Genomic DNA, 7,830 nt, shown 5'->3' with positions numbered 1-7,830 from the left:
TTTTGTGCGCTATTACGCCATGGTCACACTTGTCGAAGGCTTTTGCAAAGTCTGTATATATTACATCTGCATTCTTTTTGTCTTCTAGTGCATTTAGGACCTTGTCGTAGTGGTCCAATAGTTGAGACAGACAGGAGCGACCTGTTCTAAACCCATGTTGCCCTGGGTTGTGTAACTGATGGGTTTCTAGATGCGTGGTGATCTTGCTTCTTAGGACCCTTTCAAAGATTTTTATGATATGGGATGTTAGTGCTATTGGTCTGTAGTTCTTTGCTGTTGCTTTACTGCCCCCTTTGTGGAGTGGGGCTATGTCTGTTGTTTTTAGTAACTGTGGGACGACCCCCGTGTCCATGCTCCCTCTCCATAGGATGGAAAAGGCTCGTGATAGGGGCTTCTTGCAGTTCTTGATGAACACAGAGTTCCATGAGTCTGGCCCTGGGGCAGAGTGCATGGGCATGTCATTTATCGCCTGTTCGAAGTCATTTGGCGTCAGGATAACATCGGATAGGCTTGTGTTAATCAAATTTTGTGGCTCTCTCATAAAAAATTCATTTTGATCTTCGACTCTCAGTCTGGTTAGCGGCTTGCTAAAAACTGAGTCATATTGGGACTTGAGTAGCTCACTCATTTCCTTGCTGTCATCTGTGTAGGACCCATCTTGTTTAAGTAGGGGCCCAATACTGGACGTTGTTCTCGATTTTGATTTGGCATAGGAGAAGAAATACTTTGGGTTTCTTTCGATTTCATTTATGGCTTTTAGTTCTTCCCGCGATTCCTGACTCCTAAAGGATTCTTTTAGCTTAAGTTCGATGCTTGCTATTTCTCTGACCAGTGTCTCCCTACGCATTTCAGATATATTGACCTCTTTTAGCCGCTCTGTTATTCTTTTCCGTCGCCTGTAAAGGGAGCGCCTGTCTCTTTCTGTTTTACATCTACTCCTCCTTTTTCTTAGAGGAATAAGCCTTGTGCATACATCGAGTGCCACCGAGTTAATCTGTTCTAGGCATAAGTTGGGGTCTGTGTTGCTTAGTATATCTTCCCAGCTTATATCGGTTAGGACTTGGTTTACTTGGTCCCACTTTATGTTTTTGTTATTGAAGTTGAATTTGGTGAATGCTCCCTCGTGACTAATCTCATTATGTCGGTCTGGGGCTCCGCGCATACATGACTGAACCTCAATTATGTTGTGATCTGAGTATATTGTTTTTGATATGGTGATATTTCTTATCAGATCATCATTGTTAGTGAAGATGAGGTCTAGTGTATTCTCCAGTCTAGTAGGCTCTATTATTTGCTGGTTTAAATTGAATTTTGTGCAGAGATTTAAAAGCTCGCGTGAGTGTGAGTTTTCATCAGAGCTGCCTCCTGGTGTTATTACTGCAACAATATTATTTGCTATATTCCTCCATTTTAGGTGCCTTAAGTTGAAATCCCCCAGGAGCAAGATGTTGGGTGCAGGAGCTGGAAGGTTTTCCAGACAGTGGTCAATTTTTAACAGCTGTTCCTGGAATTGCTGGGATGTTGCATCCGGAGGCTTGTAGACTATCACAATGACTAGGTTTTGGTTCTCGACCTTTACTGCTAAAACTTCCACTACATCATTTGAGGCATTTAGCAGTTCTGTGCAAACAAGTGACTCTGCAATGTACAGGCCAACCCCCCCCTTTTGCCTGTTCACTCTGTCACATCTGTATAGGTTGTAACCTGGGATCCATATTTCGTTGTCCAAGTGATCCTTTATGTGGGTCTCAGTGAAAGCCGCGAACATTGCCTTTGCCTCTGCAAGCAGTCCACGGATGAAAGGTATTTTGTTGTTTGTTGCTGGCTTTAGACCCTGTATATTTGCAAAGAAGAATGTTATCGGACTGGTGGTATTGTTGGTACTGGGGGGGGATTTTTTTTCCGGCATTAGTATCTGTATCTGTTGGTTTGGAGTGGAGGCCATCGACTGTGGTTCCACTCCAGGAATGACTGGATTTGGTGTACGATTTCTGCCATTTCCTGCCAGTTTTTTTTCCTTCCTGGCACTAAAAAACCTCTCCCTCTTGAGTGGCTGTGGCTACCCAGGTTTTCCCATGGCCTGGATGTTTTGTATCTTTTTGTCCCCTTTAGATGGTATGCCTGGCAATTTAAGTTATAGCACAGTCTTTCCTGTACTGAAGAGGTGCACAGTTCAGGGTGAAAAAGCTTACAGGAAGGGAGTTTGCATTTTCCTGTTGTCATATGGGCATGGCATTTCCTAGGGTGGTCATAGTTGCACGTCCCATCTGTTTTTCCAGATTTCCCATGCCAGCAGATACCGAGTGCATAGTATGTGCACAGGCTTGGTTTCCGTTTGCCTTGGGTTTCTGTGACTGTATTCCCTGTTGGTGCATGTTTCCCTGTCTTACTTCTATCCTCCCTAGCACCAACAATGGAGCTCCCACCATTTGTTTTTGGTAATATATCCTCACTATTGCTAGTGGAGTCCTCTTGTTTGCTATTTCCTGCGGTATTTCTAGTTTGCAATATTGGTTTTATCTTATCTTTGACTACACTTGTTTCCCTACTATGGCTCCTGTCCCCTATGGGGTCATTTATATGTATTCCTTCCTGCGTATAATTCCCGACTACCTGGACAAAATCTCCAGCTTCACCATTACTGTCTCCCAGGACAGCATCTCCAGCTTCCCCATTACTGTCTCCCAGGACAGCATCTCCAGCTTCACCATTACTGTCTCCCAGGACAGCACCTCCAGCTTCACCATTACTGTCTCCCAGGACAGCACCTCCAGCTTCCCCATTACTGTCTCCCAGGACAGCACTATCAGCCCCCCATTTACTGACTAACAGGACATCATCTCCAGCCTTACAGTTTCTGACTACATGGCCAGTATCAAGGGCAGTACCATTCAGCCCGGACTTTTTATGTTCCCATCTGTTGTAGAAAGCTTCCAGGTTTTCTATGAAAGCAGCTTTGATGTTGACCTCTTTTAATACCCTTGTGATTTTAGTCCACAGATTTATCTCATTTGGGCATACCCAAAAACACTTCCCTGTTTTAATACTGCTTGTAGCTAGTTCTTGGATATCTGCACAAGGGGCGTGACACCAATTTCCACAGAAATGACAATTTATGCATGTGGAAGCCCGTTTGTTTGACTGACCACAGACTACACACAGCTTCATAATGATTTGAATGGTTGATTTACTGCAATTCTACTAGCAACCTCTTGAATATTCTATTAATAACCTCTCTAGGTGGTGCACAACGAAACCGTTTGAAACCAGTCCAGGGTTCGTACCAGTCAAGGGTTCGGACCAGTCAAGGGTTCGGACCAGTCAAGGGTTCGGACCAGTCAAGGGTTCGGACCAGTCTATCTGATCTGATCAGTGGGTCACTTATTTAAACCATACTGGTCGGTGATTTGAGCTAACACATGAAGGATCTACTGGAAATTATCTACCCGAGTAATATGTAATTTGATTGATACAAAAGTATAACTTGCGTGTTGAAGAGCCGGTGACTGCTGGCACTCCTACAGTGACGAACGGTCGAGCCACCACCCTTGTTTATCAATCGCTGTATCTAGCTTCTCTATTTTTTTTTTTTTTTTTCCGTCTCCACCACAATAAATGCAATATTATCACTATAGTTGACTGGTGCAAATTTTGGAGGAAGGACGCTTTTTCTGTAGTAATAATTGCTTCTCGTTGGGTATATTGCGACCGCTGGTAACTACAGGTTATATGAAATTCACAGTAACGTCTGGTATTTCAAGAAAAAGAAACTAATGAAAGTCACTCCACTCCACTAAGTACCATTATAATACTGGTTAGTTGCTACTACAACACTGTATTCTGCTATTCACTGGTATCACTAGATTATATGCGAGTACACTAGCAGGCCAGGAAGATTATTAAAAACAGCTGACCTGTGGTAAGTTTCTGGCGACTTCTGGCACCTGCCTCTATAGGCTTATCACTTCATTTACAAATTCACCTGTTTTCAAATGACACTTTAGCCTTTATCATCAATATACTAGGGAGCCACTGTAGTATACACTATACACTATGTATACTCAATGCTTTCAGGGAGACTTTCTTTCCTCTGACACAAAGTTCAATTATTATTATTTTTCCACTTTTCTTATATCTTTATGTCTAATATAATACAAATTACAGTACTATATAAACTTTTCTTATATCTTTATGTCTAATATAATACAAATTACAGTACTATATAAACTTTTCTTATATCTTTATGTCTAATATAATACAAATTACAGTACTATATAAACTTTTCTTATATCTTTATGTCTAATATAATACAAATTACAGTACTATATAAACTTTTCTTATATCTTTATGTCTAATATAATACAAATTACAGTACTATATAAACTTTTCTTATATCTTTATGTCTAATATAATACAAATTACAATACTATATAAACTTTTCTTATATCTTTATGTCTAATATAATACAAATTACAGTACTATATAAACTTTTCTTATATCTTTATGTCTAATATAATACAAATTACAGTACTATATAAACTTTTCTTATATCTTTATGTCTAATATAATACAAATTACAGTACTATATAAACTTTTCTTATATCTTTATGTCTAATATAATACAAATTACCATCTGAGATCATGCCAGAGTGGGCGGAGCTAATATTGTCAAGGAACCAATCAGGAACCCCGGGGAATAGTGCACAAAATGGCCGACACCTCCAGCGAGATAATATGGTCAAGGAACCAATCAGGAACCCCGGGGAATAGTGAACAAAATGGCCGACACCTCCAGCGAGATAATATGGTCAAGGAACCAATCAGGAACCCCGGGGAATAGTGAACAAAATGGCCGACACCTCCAGCGAGATAATATGGTCAAGGAACCAATCAGGAACCCCGGGGAATAGTGAACAAAATGGCCGACACCTCCAGCGAGATAATATGGTCAAGGAACCAATCAGGAACCCCGGGGAATAGTGAACAAAATGGCCGACACCTCCAGCGAGATAATATGGTCAAGGAACCAATCAGGAACCCCGGGGAATAGTGAACAAAATGGCCGACACCTCCAGCGAGATAATATGGTCAAGGAACCAATCAGGAACCCCGGGGAATAGTGAACAAAATGGCCGACACCTCCAGCGAGATAATATGATCAAGGAACCAATCAGGAACCCCGGGGAATAGTGAACAAAATGGCCGACACCTCCAGCGAGATAATATGGTCAAGGAACCAATCAGGAACCCCGGGGAATAGTGAACAAAATGGCCGACACCTCCAGCGAGATAATATGGTCAAGGAACCAATCAGGAACCCCGGGGAATAGTGAACAAAATGGCCGACACCTCCAGCGAGATAATATGGTCAAGGAACCAATCAGGAACCCCGGGGAATAGTGAACAAAATGGCCGACACCTCCAGCGAGATAATATGGTCAAGGAACCAATCAGGAACCCCGGGGAATAGTGAACAAAATGGCCGACACCTCCAGCGAGATAATATGGTCAAGGAACCAATCAGGAACCCCGGGGAATAGTGAACAAAATGGCCGACACCTCCAGCGAGATAATATGGTCAAGGAACCAATCAGGAACCCCGGGGAATAGTGCACAAAATGGCCGACACCTCCAGCGAGATAATATGGTCAAGGAACCAGTCAGGTACCCTGGGTATAGTACCCAAAATGGCCGACACCTCCAGCCAACAAAATATTCCATACCCACACTAATATGAATTATAAGGCCTATTTATCTATCACAATTGATCTATTATGATATAATGCAACTGTGTGTGTGTATGTGTGTGTGTGTGTGTGTGTATGTATGTGTATGTGTGTGTGTGTGTGTGTGTGTGTATGTGTGTGTGTGTGTGTGTACTCACCTAGTTGTACTCACCTAGTTGAGGTTGCGGGGGTCGAGTCCGAGCTCCTGGCCCCGCCTCTTCACTGATCGCTACTAGGTCACTCTCCCTGAGCCGTGAGCTTTATCGTACCTCTGCTTAAAGCTATGTATGGATCCTGCCTCCACTACATCGCTTCCCAAACTATTCCACTTACTGACTACTCTGTGGCTGAAGAAATACTTCCTAACATCCCTGTGATTCATCTGTGTCTTTAGCTTCCAACTGTGTCCCCTTGTTACTGTGTCCAATCTCTGGAACATCCTGTTTTTGTCCACCTTGTCAATTCCTCTCAGTATTTTGTATGTCGTTATCATGTCCCCCCTATCTCTCCTGTCCTCCAGTGTCGTCAGGTTGATTTCCCTTAACCTCTCCTCGTAGGACATACCTCTTAGCTCTGGGACTAGTCTTGTTGCAAACCTTTGCACTTTCTCTAGTTTCTTTACGTGCTTGGCTAGGTGTGGGTTCCAAACTGGTGCCGCATACTCCAATATGGGCCTAACGTATACGGTGTACAGGGTCCTGAACGATTCCTTATTAAGATGTCGGAATGCTGTTCTGAGGTTTGCTAGGCGCCCATATGCTGCAGCAGTTATTTGGTTGATGTGCGCTTCAGGAGATGTGCCTGGTGTTATACTCACCCCAAGATCTTTTTCCTTGAGTGAGGTTTGTAGTCTCTGACCCCCTAGACTGTACTCCGTCTGCGGCCTTCTTTGCCCTTCCCCAATCTTCATGACTTTGCACTTGGTGGGATTGAACTCCAGGAGCCAATTGCTGGACCAGTTCTGCAGCCTGTCCAGATCCCTTTGTAGTTCTGCCTGGTCTTCGATCGAGTGTATTCTTCTCATCAACTTCACGTCATCTGCAAACAGGGACACCTCAGAGTCTATTCCTTCCGTCATGTCGTTCACAAATACCAGAAACAGCACTGGTCCTAGGACTGACCCCTGCGGGACCCCGCTGGTCACAGGTGCCCACTCTGACACCTCGCCACGTACCATGACTCGCTGCTGTCTTCCTGACAAGTATTCCCTGATCCATTGTAGTGCCTTCCCTGTTATCCCTGCTTGGTCCTCCAGTTTTTGCACCAATCTCTTGTGTGGAACTGTGTCAAACGCCTTCTTGCAGTCCAAGAAAATGCAATCCACCCACCCCTCTCTCTCTTGTCTTACTGCTGTCACCATGTCATAGAACTCCAGTAGGTTTGTGACACAGGATTTCCCGTCCCTGAAACCATGCTGGCTGCTGTTGATGAGATCATTCCTTTCTAGGTGTTCCACCACTCTTCTCCTGATAATCTTCTCCATGATTTTGCATACTATACATGTCAGTGACACTGGTCTGTAGTTTAATGCTTCATGTCTGTCTCCTTTTTTAAAGATTGGGACTACATTTGCTGTCTTCCATGCCTCAGGCAATCTCCCTGTTTCGATAGATGTATTGAATATTGTTGTTAGGGGTACACATAGCGCCTCTGCTCCCTCTCTCAATACCCATGGGGAGATGTTATCTGGCCCCATTGCCTTTGAGGTATCTAGCTCACTCAGAAGCCTCTTCACTTCTTCCTCGGTTGTGTGCACTGTGTCCAGCACTTGGTGGTGTGCCCCACCTCTCCGTCTTTCTGGAGTCCCTTCTGTCTCCTCTGTGAACACTTCTTTGAATCTCTTGTTGAGTTCTTCACATACTTCCCGGTCATTTCCTGTTGTCTCTCCTCCTTCCTTCCTTAGCCTGATTACCTGGTCCTTGACTGTTGTTTTCCTCCTGATGTGGCTGTACAACAGTTTCGGGTCAGATTTGGCTTTCGCTGCTATGTCATTTTCATATTGTCTTTGGGCCTCCCTTCTTATCTGTGCATATTCATTTCTGGCTCTACGACTGTTCTCCTTATTCTCCTGGGTCCTTTGCCTTCTATATTTCTTCCATTCCCT

The sequence above is a fragment of the Cherax quadricarinatus genome, unplaced genomic scaffold (assembly GCF_038502225.1).
Source record: "Cherax quadricarinatus isolate ZL_2023a unplaced genomic scaffold, ASM3850222v1 Contig179, whole genome shotgun sequence".
Taxonomy (NCBI): Eukaryota; Metazoa; Arthropoda; class Malacostraca; order Decapoda; family Parastacidae; genus Cherax; species Cherax quadricarinatus.
Note: the sequence above shows the minus strand (reverse complement) of the source record.